Raw genomic sequence first — 14,924 nt, 5'->3', positions numbered from 1 at the left:
TCTTGACAGATCTGTGCTTGCTTATGCATTCCTGGGGGCTACAAAATTACTCTACATCTTATCTTCCATCACAATAAAGAGGAATGGGGTGCAGGGGACAGTCATCTTGGTCTTTATATCACCTCCGATGGGAATGTCTTGACTTACATGACATAGACGCACAGCCCCAGAGCAAGTGCAGGGTTCTACCAGAAGCCCACTCCTATACTACCATGTTTCAAACCTTATCCTTTTTTGCTCCTTGTGCCAGCACTGATAGAGAAGTTGGGTCCATAGAATGTAGTGTCAGTACAACAGGGGTGTATCTTTGGGGCTGCCAGCACAGGGAGATTCAGGATCTATTTGTCTCCTGTCTAGCAGAACTCAGAGACATGATCCTATTGTAAGAAACACTGCTTTAACTTTTAACACTTCACTGGTAGTAACATTTGATTAACAGCTATCATTTTTTTCCTGATGCTTACTGCAACATTAATGATGGTATGTTAGCTACAAGCACATCATCTAGTGAGTGAATCAGACATATTCTAAATTATATCTACCAATGAAGTATAGTTTCTCTTATCCAGAAACCTTCAGAGTGACTTCAGCTGCCAGAGAGCAACAGTTTAACCAGTTGTATTAATATGTGGTTATGCAGGAGTTGTAGTGTGGAATTCTGTATTCACTGTCCATCACAAAATGTACTTACACCATTTCTTTCTCTGCGGCATATTTAATGATCCTTGCACTGAAAATATGACCCTAACAATCGTTAGAGCTGCACTAAAATGCCTAATATGAATTGTTAATTGTATTGTGGGCATGACAATTCAGCTCCCAGCAAAATGTAGGGGAAACAACTAAGCAAGTCACGCTGTACTGAGATACTGCTTTGCAGTGTTACAGACCTACACAGAGATGCAGTAGTAAGGTGACCACATCCTGGTCATGAGAGTGTTTTTCCTACAATCAAGCCTGTCTTTGTAAATTATTGCCTATACAGAACACTCGTGTGCCATTCACAAGACAGGAATATGAGAATTTTGTTCTCTCACAGATAAGGCTATATATCTTTCACTATATGTCGACAACAACAGGGCTATACATTCCTGTGACTAAAACTATCCAACATGTACATCAGCTGTTAGCTACACGCAAGGTAATGAACTATGCCCCAAACCTCTCTTGGTCTTTAAGCTGGTGAGTGACAAGGTTTACACCACCACAGCATAAGTGGCATCCAATGGACGGCAAGACCACTAAGGTTTGACCCAATCTATTCCCAACAACCTTCCTATCCACACAACCCTTACTACAGCTCTGGGCAAACACAAGCATGCAGAGTATGGAGAAAGGCAGGTCCACTTTGACAGGAATGAATACCCCAACTATTTGTCCAAGAACCGCTGCGCAGTAATTACTGATGGCACTGAACACACATTTGTGTATATGGATCTTTGGACTCTTATCTTCCACAGAGTTATTAAAATGTGGAAATCCCTGCCAGAGGGTGTAGCGATGACCACACGAACAAACAGCTTTAAAGGGGTATTAGACAGATTCATGGAGGACAAGTCCATTAATGGCTACTAGCCATGGTGGCTGAGGGGAACCTCTACATTCTGTGGCACTAGTCCTCTAAATCCCAGAGCCAGCATCGGGGGGAAGGCTTTGGCCTCTATGCCCCGTTGTTGGTCGTCCAGAACTGGTTAGCCACTGTGTGAGACAGGATGCAGGACGAGATGGACCACTGGTCTGATCCAGTAGGGCTCTTACGTTCTTTTTCGTTTAAACGAGCCCAGGTCCTGGAGTGTTCCCCCACTTACCCGTCAAAGCGATACAGCTTCCACCACTGGAAGTTTCACTTTTACATTCTTCGGATTAGAACAGGGTTACACACCAGCTCACACCGCCACACAGATGTCTTTGCCTCTCCCCACTGCCGTCAAGGAAAGTAAGACCACGCCACAAAAACACACACACGCTGCCCTGTGTAGAGGCCCGACCTTTACTTCCCTTTGCAGCGGGCACAGAGACAATGGGAAGAGGATAGCAAGAACAAAAATCCGTCGATCACCTCACTGTCTCTTTTGCAAAGCAGAACGTTCTTCCCGGGGGCAGAAACATTTGCTTCTCCCTGATAGGACTCCAGTCCTCCTACAGAACATCCCTCCGCGCCCCATATCGCGACGAAGACTTATGCTTTGTAGCGCACTGACCTGGGTTCAACCACCTCGCAGGTAGAAGCCAGGGGCTTAACTTTGCCGAGCTGCGCCAGTGACTCAGAAGGATTAAGAAAAAAAAAAGCAGCAAACACCATCTAGAGCATTAGCACATCGCCACACGTGCGGGAGGGAGAAGAACTCGCGGCTACTGGGAACTGTAGTCCCGCTCGCGCATAGCTCGGAGTACGGAGGAGACGGAACCACAACCCCCAGAATGCAAAGAGGCAAGAATAGAAACAGAACAACGCACGAGCTTCCTTGTCTTCAGGCCAGCGAGCGTCTGCTGTGCTGATCCGTTAGGAAGGTGGCTCAATCAAGCGACTTCGAACTGTTCTCATGTACAGTCTTTTCTAGGTATTAGCAGAAGAGTATTTTGAGCGACGATTTTGTGCCGGAGGAAAAGAGGAGGAGTGAGGTTGAGAGAACTCTTTGGATTAGGCGCGACGACAGGAGGAAACATAAGAAAAGTCAGAGCAGCGGGGTCCGTCTCGTTCAGCGACCGGCTTCATTCATGCAGCAGCCAACAGCAGGGCATAGAGGCCAAGGGCCTTAGCCTGGTGACACGCCCTGGCTCTGGTATTGAGAGGTTTGCTGCCTCTGAATATGGAGGTTCCCTTCGCTCACCTTGGGGTGCTTTCACACAGGCTAAACAATGTCCTTTCCAAAGATTTCAGGTTTTCACGGCTGGTAACATCATTAGGGTTTGTAGAATCTTTCGGGCTCAAGTGCCGTGTTCTACTGGAGAAAGTTTTCCTTCCAGACGTTTCGTTCTCAGCTGCGGAGAACATCCTCAGTGGCGTTGCAGCCGGAGCAGGTGCTCTGACCTTCTTGGCTGCTGTGCCAAGAAGGTCAGAGCGCCTGCTCCGGCTGCAACGCCACTGAGGATGTTCTCCGCAGCTGAGAACGAAACGTCTGGAAGGAAAACTTTCTCCAGTAGAACACGGCACTTGAGCCCGAAAGATTCTACAAACACTAATAATGTCCTTTCCATCCTCTTCAGCAACTCTCTATCCCACCTAGGGTTGCCAATTCCCAGTTGGGGGCAGGGGATCCCCTAGTTTGAAGGTCCTCCGCTTGCTTCAGGGTTATCAGAAAGTGTGGGGGGTGATTTGAATGTCCACTGGGCACTCCATAATACCCTATGGAGACCAGTTCCCACAGGGTATATGGAAAATTGATCCATGGGTCTTTGGGGGGGGGGCTGTGTTTTGAGGTAGAGGCACCAAATTTTCTGCATAGCATCCGGTGCCTCTCCCCTCAAAACAAACAAACAAAAACCATGTTTCAAAAAGATTGGACCGGGTGTCTAATTCTGTGAGCCCCAAAAGAAGGTGTACCCATCCTCCATTATTTCCAATGAAGGGAAGACATTTTAAAAGGCATGCGGTCCCTACAAATGTGGTGGCCAGAACTCCCTTTGGAGTTCAGTTATGCTTGTCACAACCTTTCTCCTGGCTCCACCCCCAAAGTCCCCAGATATTTCATGAGTAAGACCTGACAGCCCTAACCCCATCCCTTTAAAGCCGTTCATGCTTGTTGTTATCACTACAACTTCTGCCAATGAATCTCACAATTTAATTACTATTTTAGGAAAGTATTTCCTTTTATCTGCCTTGAATAATCAACTTCTGACTTGTCTTCTTTGAATCCATTGGATGTTCCCGAGTTCTAATATTATGTCCACTTTCTTTATCCCATGCATAATTGTGTATGCCTCTATCACATCTGCCTATAGTTGTGTTTTTTCCCAAAATAAAAAATCCCAGACACTGTTTTTTCTTCCTAAGAAAGGGGCTCTAACGCTTTGATCATCTTGGCAAGCTGCTTCTGTGCTTTTTCCAGCTCTGCAATGTCCTTTTTTGGGAAATGGTGACCAGAAGTGCAAACAATTTCCAAATCATGTGTCAGTGTAGATTTATTCTGGGATATTACAATACTGGCCAGTTTGATTTCAGTTCCTTGCCCAGTATTCTCAGAATGGAGTTTGCTTTCCCCCATTGCTGCCAAGCACTGAGTTGGCATTTTCATTGAACTATTCACTATAATCCTGAAATTGCTTTCCCTCTCAGCCTCATCCAATTCAGACCTCATCAGCGTATATTTTGAAGTGAAGATTTTTTGTGCCAGCATGCATCATCACCTTATACTTCCCAGCTACTCCCTACAGTGCTGCTCTTATTTGGCTACCCAGTCTGGCCACCAGAGTTCCCCAGAGTTCCATGTTTTTCTTAAATCCAGATGAGTAGCTGCATTGTAGTCTTTGATCACAAAAGAGGCATCTGTAAGCCAGTATAAGCTCTTGTGGGTTAGAGCTCACTGCATCGTCTTATCACATTCTATTCAAAGGGAAGTTGAAAATGGAGGGGCCTTTTGCTGAAACAGGCTTAGAGTTGCCAGCCTCCAGGTGGGGGAAAAAGCAATAGCTCCGTGTAAAGAATACCTCTTGCAATGCAAATAATTCTCAATAATGTCCAATAAAGATGTTTTTTTTTTACACTTGTAGTAGAAAATGAATTCCTTTATTTGTATCAAAAAATTTCAAAATATCATGAAAGTTCATAAATATTCTGGATTTGCACAGTGTATGCGGGAAGCATTGAAAAAAAATCAATAATCAAAACCAGCTTACAAACATAACCGGTCTACAGAACTCCTGTTTCGCATTACTGCTTTATCCAAGCGATTTTTACCAACTCATATGCTTCACTCATCACATCCAAAATAATTTTTACATCATTTTCTCAGCTGGCCATACACTCATGCAGAGTGCTGTCCACTAGGGTTGTCAGCATGGGAAATTCCTGAAGATTTGGGGGTTGTGCCTGAGGAGGGTGGCATTTAGAGAGGGGAAGGGAAGTCAGCAGGGATGCCTGCCATAGAATCCACCCTAAGAAATCCCCTGTCATTTCCTCCACAGGAGCTAATCTCTGTAGTCTGGAGAGTAGTAGTAATTCTAGGAGAACTTCAGCCCTCACCTGGAGTCGGCTGGCCATCATACTGGCCAAAGATTTCACCATTATCATTTGCAGTGATGCCTCTTAGAATACAACTCCTTGCAGTTGTGCATCTCAACATAAGACTGACATAGGGAGACAAGTAGCACCATTGCAATTTTATTTGGTTGTTTTATTGTCTTAATATTGCTTATTGTTTATTGTGTATTTTATGTTGTTAGCAGCCTTGAGTCTGCATAGAATGGGCGGGATATAGATATAATTTAAATAAATGAATGAATGTATGCTTTATTGACTGTATCGCTGGGATACCTTCTATCAAACTTGAAGTATCCTTTTGCTTTATTAAAATAGGGAGGGAAAATTTCAGGAGATCTGCTTTCTTGTGGTTTAACCCTTAATGAAGCGATAAGAGATCCATAAAATCTGAAGAGTAATTTGAACATGATATTTAGCAGGAGGAACATCAGGGCAATCGGTTAACTGAGAATAGAAATAAAGTTTGCACTAAAAAAAGTAAAGGTAGTCCATGTGCAAGCACCAGTTGTTTCCAACTCTGGGGTGACGTCATATGACGTTTTCACGGAAGACTTTTTTTTTTATGCGGTAGTTTACCATTGCCTTCCCCAGTCATTTACACTTTACTCCCAGCAAGCTGGGTACTCATTTTACCAACCTTGGAAGGATGGAAGACTGACTCAACCTTGAGCCAGCAACCTGAACCCAGCTTCCATTGGGATCAAACTCAGGTCGTGAGCAGAGCTTGGACTTCAGTACTGCAGCTTACCACTCTGTGCCACAGGGCTAGGGAATATAAATTTGTATTTTATAAGGAAATTCAATGCAGACATATTTATTTCAACCCCCAATTCACAAGCTTTTGCCTGGTGCAGCTGGCATGGATTTCTTAGTACCTCTAGCTCAGGATGCTAGGAAGAATTCACTCCAAAAAGTATGGTAATGGAGCAAGCTCAGGAAGTTCTGGTTTGTTCTTGCAGAAAAAGCTGATCTCCTTTCATCATGCCTGGCTTTCTCTTTAATTTGGGTCCACAACTCTGATGCATAAACAAGTGGATGACCACATGTACTACTGAATGTTAGACTGTTCACAACACAGTTATGAATAAACCTTTGTAGAGTAGTCATGATAAATCAGCATCGCTGAGCACAATTCCATTGCTTGTATCATTTTTCATTACTATGTTGAATTTTTATGCTGCCTCTCCAGTGTCTTGTTCAAGATGGCTTACATAACACACCACAAAACCATCATAAATTATCAACAGAAAAACCAAGCCATCGAAGTCAAACTAGGGACATTTACAACTGCATAAAGATATGCATAGGAAAAACCATCAAACCAGAAGCAGACCACAAATCAGCTAACAATATTAAACCCCTCAGCGAAAAGACTGTCTAGGGATGGGTTGGGGGGGAAAAGAAATGTTGTGGCAGGCATCAGGTGAGTCTCAAGGGGAAGGGCATTCCACAGGCAAGGTGCCACTACTGAAAATGCTCTTTCTCTAGTCACCATCTATTTTACTTCTGAAAATAGCACAGAAGTGGGGCTTGAGGTGCAGATATTACCAATGCAAATTTTTAAATGCTGAGGCTATATGTTCCCTATAATCAGCTCTAAATGATACCTTGGCTGCCATGTGAAGGACAAATGGACATTTCTGGACCATTTTCAAAAGCAGATTCATGGGCAGAGCATTACAGTAATCTAACATGGGTGTGACCAGAACATGGATCACTGTGGCCGGGTCACGTTTTTTGAGGAATAGTTGTAGCTGACATATCAACCAAAGCTGAAAAGAGGCACTACATATCATACAGGAGACCTGCTACTCTTGGCATATTCCAGGATCCAGTAGCATCTGCAAGCTACAAACCTGCTCCTTCAGGTGGAATGCTACTTCTTCCAGGACAGGCTAACTGCAGACTTGTAGAAATCACCTTCTGGAATCACCCAGTCAGGTAAGAGTGCCCCTCCCCCCATCATGAAATATAGGTTTAGCATGATTGGTTTGCCATGAGGAGAAGCTGCATTTGAGATCCTTGTGATGAGACTTTGATAAGCTTGTTTTGATCAGCCATCAACAGCAGAGATACAAATAACCATCAGAAGCAAATCTGTTCTGTGCATTGACTCTTAGGGAATCATTAACCCGTATTCATAATAATGTATAACATAAAAATGTGTAACATAAACATGCATCCCTCACTGCTTCACAGACATTATCTCACAAATGGTTGCAACAACTTACAGTGTGGCCATGGTTATCTCCCATATTACAGAAAAGGAACTTACTGGAAAAAGCTACCCATTGCAAATGGAAAAATTTCCTGTCTTTTCCTGTCTCAGTCAGTAATTGAAACATGGAATTTGCTGCCAGAAAATGTAGTGCTGGCCACAGGTATAGATGGCTTTAAAAGGGGTTTAGACAGATTCATAGAGGATAAGTCCAGGGCTTTTTTGGACCAGGAGCACACAGGAACACAGGTCTAGCTGGCTTGGTGTCAGAGGTGTGGCCTAATATGCAAATGAGTTCCTGTTGGGTTTTTTCTACAAAAAAAGTCCTGTGTGGAACAATGGTGATGTCAGGGGGTATGGCCTACTATGCAAATGAGTCCCTGCTGGGCTTTTTCTCCAAACAAGAAAAACCCTGGATAAGTCTATTATTGACTAAAGGGAACCTCCACATTCAAAGGCAATAATCCTCTCGATATCAGTGCCAGGAGAGAATATCAGGGGAAGGCCTTGGCCCCTCTGCCCTGTTGTTGGTCATCCAGAAGAACTGACTGGCCACTGTGTGAGACAAGATAATGGACTAGATGGACCACTAGTCTGATCCAGCAAGGTTCTTCTTATTCTTAGCTGAATCCATGACTCAGATGAACGTTGATTCCAAAGGAATCAAAACAATTCCTCAGGAAAACAATTTTCCTTCAGGAAAAAAAATATTCTGCTAACAAAAGGAGGAGGGCAGTTTTTGTTAATTCCCCCTTTTCGCTGCACACCTCTGACTCCCCATTTGTTGCATTCCCATGTGTCCCATGTTCCTTGGACACGGTGGGGTTTTTTTGGCGGGGGGGCTTTTGGGTTGCAGTGGGAGGAAGGAGGTGAGGAGGTCCCACTCTGCTGAGGGAAATTTGCTCCATCAACACAGATTACCTGGAGGATCCAAACAGCATCTTCACAACTCATACTCTTAAACTGAAATACTAAACACACCACAGTCAAGCCTCAGATTCTGTGGGAGCTCACAGGAGTGCAGCTCCTGAACCTTTCTGATAGTTCCATCTCCTCCTTCCCACCTTGTCCATGGAATAGTAGGTGCAGCTGCATAACAATCCTTGGATGAGCTCCACCATCTATTTTTCTACAAAACAACCCCTGACCACAGCAGTCTTCAGGCATTCGTCTGCATATTCTCTGAACACATGTAAAGGAAAGTGGCTTCATATCCACTGGGCTCACAATGCGACAGACAGTTGTGCATTCAGTCAAACATCAGTAACTTCATCACTGAATAAAGACCAGTTGATGGGAACTGTGTAAATCCAGCTTCCGCCGAAAAGAAAACCAAAACCAGAACACGTTCCCCCTTAGCTCTCCACAGGTAAGAGACATGTATAACAATCTGTGAGACAGGCTTACCACTGAAGTTATGTACATATGAATACATAAATACTGTAACAGTGAACCCTTCTTTAGAGGAACTTATTGCTGGTGCAGATTTTCTGCACTACTCCCTAAGTCACTGATGTAGCTATGCCACTGATTAAAAGAGATAAGCCTAAAGCTTCACAACTGACAGCCTCCTTGGAGGCTAGGTATTTCTGCTACATCTGTGTTATCAGGAGTGACTGAATGGTCCATTCATAAGCACAGACCAGACAAGAAACAGAATTTCAGCACCCTCACCACCTTGGGCAGGATTTGATGGAAAGAGAAGCAAACCAGAACACAGAACCACACAGAGGCGCAATAGGTAAAGCCTGTCGAGTGGTCTTTGAGGTGCAAAAGACTCTTTAATTATTTATTTGTTGTGCGCCAGCACAACATTTGGGACTTTCTTATGCAGCTGATTGTTGAACTCCTCATTCACAGCACTGTGCTTACTTGCTACCCAACAGCGTACACTCTTACCCGCTCCAGAATTGATACAGATCAGTGTGCTTCTTTGAAGCCATTTTGGGCCTGACTGAGGATCCAGCTCGTCATGCAACTTGCTCCATCTAAAAATAATAATAACAGGAAAAGAAATAATACTGAAGGGATGCTTTCAAACCTTGGGGGCTGAGCTTTATGCAATGCCTCAGTGGCTGGTGCTTTTTTTAGCCACACTGATTCCATCTGTGCCTACTTATAATTGTGCCATTCGTTTGCTTTCTCTTCAGGTGCAAAGGTTATGTGGGGATGGGCTGTCAGTCCTCCCAAGCCCCATGTCCTCCTGGCACAGTCGCAAACAAAACCTGACTCAAGTCCTGCCAAGTGTTCAGGCAGCACAACAAGCCTCCTTCAGTTTCAGCCAGTGTGTCCCCAGATTTGTTGGTCTCTCTTTCTCTCACGCTGAGCACAGATGGACTTGCCTCCCTCCCTGCTTCCCCCACTCTCTCTTTGCATCAGCACTGCACAGTTTGCTGGGTTGACATGCAGTGGAGAAGGGCTGCTATGTGTCACCAGATTGCTTCTTTTTCATAAAGAGAAAGACCCTAGCTATGTGGGTCAGGTCATCTGCAAATATGCCCCTGTACCAGATCCAATGAAAGGCTGCAGATCCAGTGAAAGTCCTGAGTCACTATTATCTATATCTATAATTCCTATATCTGTAATTCCTTCTCAAATATAGTGGCATTCACATTTGGGCACAGGGCAGCATGGGTCCTTGAAGCAGTAATTGGGAATCCTGTGATGTCCTTTAGTTGGCGATCTAATTCTTGCTTGGATTGCATACAGGAAAGAATTTCACCTAAAGCCAATTCACTTACATGTAAGTCCCACAGAGCTGAGTGGAGATTGCTTCCTAATAAGTGTGCTTACAATCAGCGGCGTCACTAGGGCAGGGCCAAGGGGGCCATTGCCCCCCCCCCCGAGCATTCTCATTGGCCCCAGGCACTGACCCATGACCCCCCCCCCCAACAGGAAGGGGCTGGCCCTGGGACTAGAACGCTGCTGCTGTGTGTGGGCTGGCTGGGATTCTGAAACTGGGGGCGCTGCCACCGGCTCAGCTAAAAGCGTGTGGGTGAGTGGGGGAAACTTAAATGCTGCAAAACTGATATCTTGGATTACGGGGGCTGGTCATGTGACCAGAGGGTGGATGAGGGAGGGGCCATGTGAAGTGGGCGGGGCTGTGTGCGGAGGGGGTGACGCAGCCCTCCAAAAGGGGTGATGCCCAATGGGGGGGGGTGACTTGAATCAGTTACATCCCAGGGTGCAACCCACCCTAGTGACGCCTCTGCTTACAACTACAACATGCTGGTTCATGTAAGTATGCTCATCATTTATAGGGATGCCACAAATATTGTGGTGAACATGTTCAAAAACTAAACACAGAATGGACTGCAGAGAATAGGAGCCAATTTGGTGTAATGGTTAAGAGTGCAGACTCTTATCTGAGAGAAACAGGTTTGATTCCCCACTCCTCCACTTGCAGCTGCTGGAATGGCCTTGGGTCAGCCATAGCTCTTGCAGAACTGTCCTTGAAAGGACAGCTTCTGTGAGAGCTCTCTCAACCCCACCTATCTCTGTTGTGGGGGAGGAAGGTAAATTAGATTGTAAGCCGCTCTGAAACTCAGATTCAGAGTGAAGAGTGGGGTATAAATTCAATATCATCATCATTACCACCACCACCCTTCTTCTTTTCAGGTGTCCTGAACACAGGTGAGTTCCTCACTCAAGTTTCTGTTCAGCTCCCAAGGAACAAGTTGAACAGCTGCTGAACAGAAACTGCCTCCCAAATTTCTTGCTGATCCCCTACTTTGTAGGGATCTGGCAAGAAGTTTAGAGAGGGAGATCAAAAGCTGACTCTTAGCTGTAATCAGCTGAGTTTCTCTGTATGTACTCCATGCCTCCACTCAGACATATCTCTCTGACCAATTTTGCACTAGGGCTTGTTCTGGGTGGAGAGCCCTTTTGCCCCCAGCGCTTCTCTCTGTTTTTGCACAAGCTGCCCTTGAGCTGCGAGTTGGCCCACCACTTTTCTGCAAAAACCGCTTGTATGAGGATCTCACTTGCTGCTCCGGGGCAGCTTTTGCTAAAACCAAGAGAAGCACCAGGAGCAAAAGGGCTCTCCACCCAGAACAAGCCCGAGTGCGAAATCTCTCTCTCTCTCTCTCACTCTCTTCCATCTTCTAGCAAGGCTGGAACTCAGGGAGAAGCTTGGAGTTGGAGAGAACAGATCCTAGAATAATGGTATAGATGTATTATTATAGGTTTTTGTCTGGGGGGAGGGGGGAATTTAAAGGGTTGAGATTTTGTGAATATTTGATTGCACGTGTATATCTTTTTTTAAAGTTTAATTAAAAAGAGAGAATTAAAAAAGGAGTGACTGGCTTCCTTCTCCCATCTCCAAATGTGAGCTGGGGCTGCAGAGAAAAGGTGCAGACCAATTTCTTTCTCTACCACCTAAGCAGGGTCAGGTGTGTGGAGAGGCCCCCACCCAAGCTGTTATTTTGAGCTACAAAGAATAGAAACAGACTGCTTGTATTCTCTGCAGACCCATGCATCAGTTTCAGGAGGAGGTGAAAAGTGATATTTTTTTTCTCTCCATCCAAAATTAACTGAATGGACTGCAGAGAATAGGAACAGTCTGCTCCCCACCCTAGCTATGTGGGTCAGGAGGCTGCCAGAGGAGGGAATGAAAACGTCTCTCTTGTCTTTTCTGTTAGTGGAGTTCTGCCAATGGAAGAGATAAAAGTAACAATTTCACTGCTTTCTCTCCTCCCGTTGCATCCTCCTAACCTGTGTGGCTTTAAGTCCATGAGGATCCTGTGACCCCAGGAATAAAATTCCCCAGAGCTCAGAAAGGACTGTTGTTGATAGGGAAATGTGGGAAACGACTTCAACTGTCAGTCCCTTCTTCTGCCAGATGAGGAGATACATCCCAATGTTTATCCATGGAGCTGACTCCTTCATCAATTATAAGTCATCAAGTGTGAGCAATCAAGCAGCCAACATGAATGTTTTGTTTTATTTATTTATGTTCTTTATAGTCTGCCTTTCTCACTGAGACTAAAGGTAAGATAATGCAATATGAGTCAATGCAACCCCTAGGATGAGATATTGAATAAGCAAAATAATAGGACTGGCAGGGCAAAAAAAACTGAATCAAAGCATAAGTATTAAACATATCATGTTAAACGAGCAGGAAATGGTACTATATAAGTAGAAAAGCAATGCCCTGAGAACAAGATAACACATACAGCAACACATAACACATATTGTACAGCACAGAAAAGTTATAGTCCTGCCAAAAGCTTAATCTGCTTGTTGTATAAGTGGCCTCAGAACAAAGAGGACATAGTTCCGTCACTTTCACCTTGCATTGGCTTCTTCTCCCCATAACCCCCTTTCCCAGCATCTACTGGCTTCTGATATGCTTCCACCTATCTTTATCCAGGGCTGGAGAGGATCACACATAGATATAAAACCAAATCTCAGCCTGACTTGGGCTCTTAGGAGGCATCCAGAGAGCTCCACTACCGGAGATGTCAATGTAGAAGCCACCTACTACTGTTAGGCAACCTGTAGTAACTTGTCACTAGCTCCAGGGTGAGTCCCAACGTTCCCCTATTCCAGAACAATACTCTGGGTTAACATGCATGGAACAGGTTGTACCATAATTATTTTGCTCGCAGGCTTTCTTTTGCCAGACAAAACAGCTGTCGTTGGCTTTCATTTGAGCACTATCTTTTATCTCTCAGAGGAGAAAGCAACTGGGGAGGGAGTGATTTTGAACAGAAAGAAGGCTGGGAAACAATTAGTCAGTTTACCTGCCTTGACCAATCTTCTGCTGTATTTGGACCCACCATCCAGGACTGCTGAGAGTCACTGTGGGCCCCTGGGCCTGGACAAAGATTCCACCTGGACGCCCCCCCAAGGGGTCAAAATATAGTAACAAAACAATTCACTTGGCTAGTTACCATGCATCGATAATAATAAAAGAATCCGCATGTCCCTCTGCTGTTCATTTATAGCAGGCATAACTCATCAAAAAATAAAACTAGGATTTTTATCAAAACTTACATTCCTCTAACCACCCAAATCATCAGGATATATTGGATTATCTTAAAAACATAAATTTTGACCTTAAGCTCACAGAGGACCAGTGTAAAACACTGGACTCCCCAATCATTCCTATAGAGGTTAAAGAAGCCATTATGAGTATAAAATCTAACAATTTGTTTTTAAGTGGGTCACTAAATCAATGAGATACTTAGGTATTCAGATTCCCTTACATTTACCTGACCTGTTTAAAGTTAATTACAATCCACTCTTGCAAAACATCTGCTCTGTGTTGGAGGACTGGAGTAAATTTCACTCTTCTCTCTTAGAGAAAATACAACAAATCAAAACTTTTACACTTCCAAAATTCTTATTCCTTTTTCAGAATATTCCAAGTCTTATTCCAGACAAGACTTTATTAGACTGGCAAAATATCCTTAAATCATATCTTTGGTCATATAAAAAACTTTGAATCAACTTCGGCTTACTTACAAAACCAGCCTCTATGGGGGAGCTAGCTCTGCCCAATTTAAAATCTTATTATCTTGCTTAAGCCCCCATTTTGGACTGTGCAAAGAAACATGGCAATGGTATATGTACATGGATACTTATAATATCAGAAACTGCTCCTATTGATATCTTCATAGCAAAAATCATGACAGGCAGCCCAGAGGGAATGGAGGCATAAAGGCAGGCTCCAGGAAGACAAGTATGGACTGTAAACTTGGAAAGTGAGCAAGGAATTAACTGTGGTATGGGTCCTAGCAGGGTATTCCACTTGCCAAAGGGGGCCAATTCTTCCCTGCCAGTGCAGATCCTGACTCCATTTCCCTGCTGTAGCTCACTGGCCTTCCCCCAAATATTACATTTCAAGGGGCATGGCTGACAGAAGCAGAAGGGAGAGATTACTGAAAATTGCCTGTTGTTTTAAGAAGAAAACATGTCAGATCCATGCCTTTGTAGTTCACCTTCCCACACAAAGACACATCTATACACCAAATAGTCCTCAATCACCAGAGTGTGCGCTTAGTATCTTAGGAGTGTGCTTTGAGACCAGTCTCTTCAGGGGCTCAGGTAAGCAAGCCAAACTTTACTACAGAGGAAACCACCCACCCACTTCTGTTGTCAAGTTCAGTTTGGTGTAAAATTCTTTCCAGTCCCTTAGAAATATATCAGTTCCAAAGTCTGAGCAAAACCAAACTTCCATGTTATCCAAAAAGAAACAGGGAATACTACTGCATCTCATTAAACAAGGAGCTATCAACAAAGGTACATGTATTGTCCATGATAACATTACTTCTGATGATGCTATTCCGTCTAGCAGCCTGAGTATATTTATAGGAGTAATGAAGCAGTATAATATTACTTTGAAAAGGAAAAAAGATGTCCTTCACTGTGAGCAAATAATGCATTTAAAACATTTTCTCTGTTAGAGCTAAGTACTTTCCATGTGATATCGGCTAATTGCCTGCAACTCCAGAATTATTCTAGCATGTATGATGTATTTTTAATGAATGGAAAATGCATGGA

General features: G+C 44.0%; 1 protein-coding gene across 3 annotated transcripts in view; it reads right to left on the bottom strand.

Moving 5' to 3' along the window:
• The window catches only part of SLC19A1 (solute carrier family 19 member 1), a 29,196-nt gene extending 26,793 nt beyond the window's left edge, over positions 1–2,403 (bottom strand). The window contains exon 1 of one of the 3 annotated variants that reach the window (XM_060261222.1): positions 2,202–2,403. The gene's annotated coding sequence lies outside the window, so the exon portion shown is untranslated. Of the gene's footprint in view, positions 1–1,808 lie in introns of all 3 variants that reach the window. The other 2 variants (XM_060261223.1, XM_060261221.1) reach the window with 2 other exon arrangements.
• Positions 2,404–14,924: the final 12,521 nt, after the last annotated feature.

The sequence above is a fragment of the Heteronotia binoei genome, chromosome 21 (assembly GCF_032191835.1).
Source record: "Heteronotia binoei isolate CCM8104 ecotype False Entrance Well chromosome 21, APGP_CSIRO_Hbin_v1, whole genome shotgun sequence".
NCBI lineage: Eukaryota > Metazoa > Chordata > Lepidosauria > Squamata > Gekkonidae > Heteronotia > Heteronotia binoei.
Note: the sequence above shows the minus strand (reverse complement) of the source record. Positions and strands in the feature narration are given on the sequence as shown.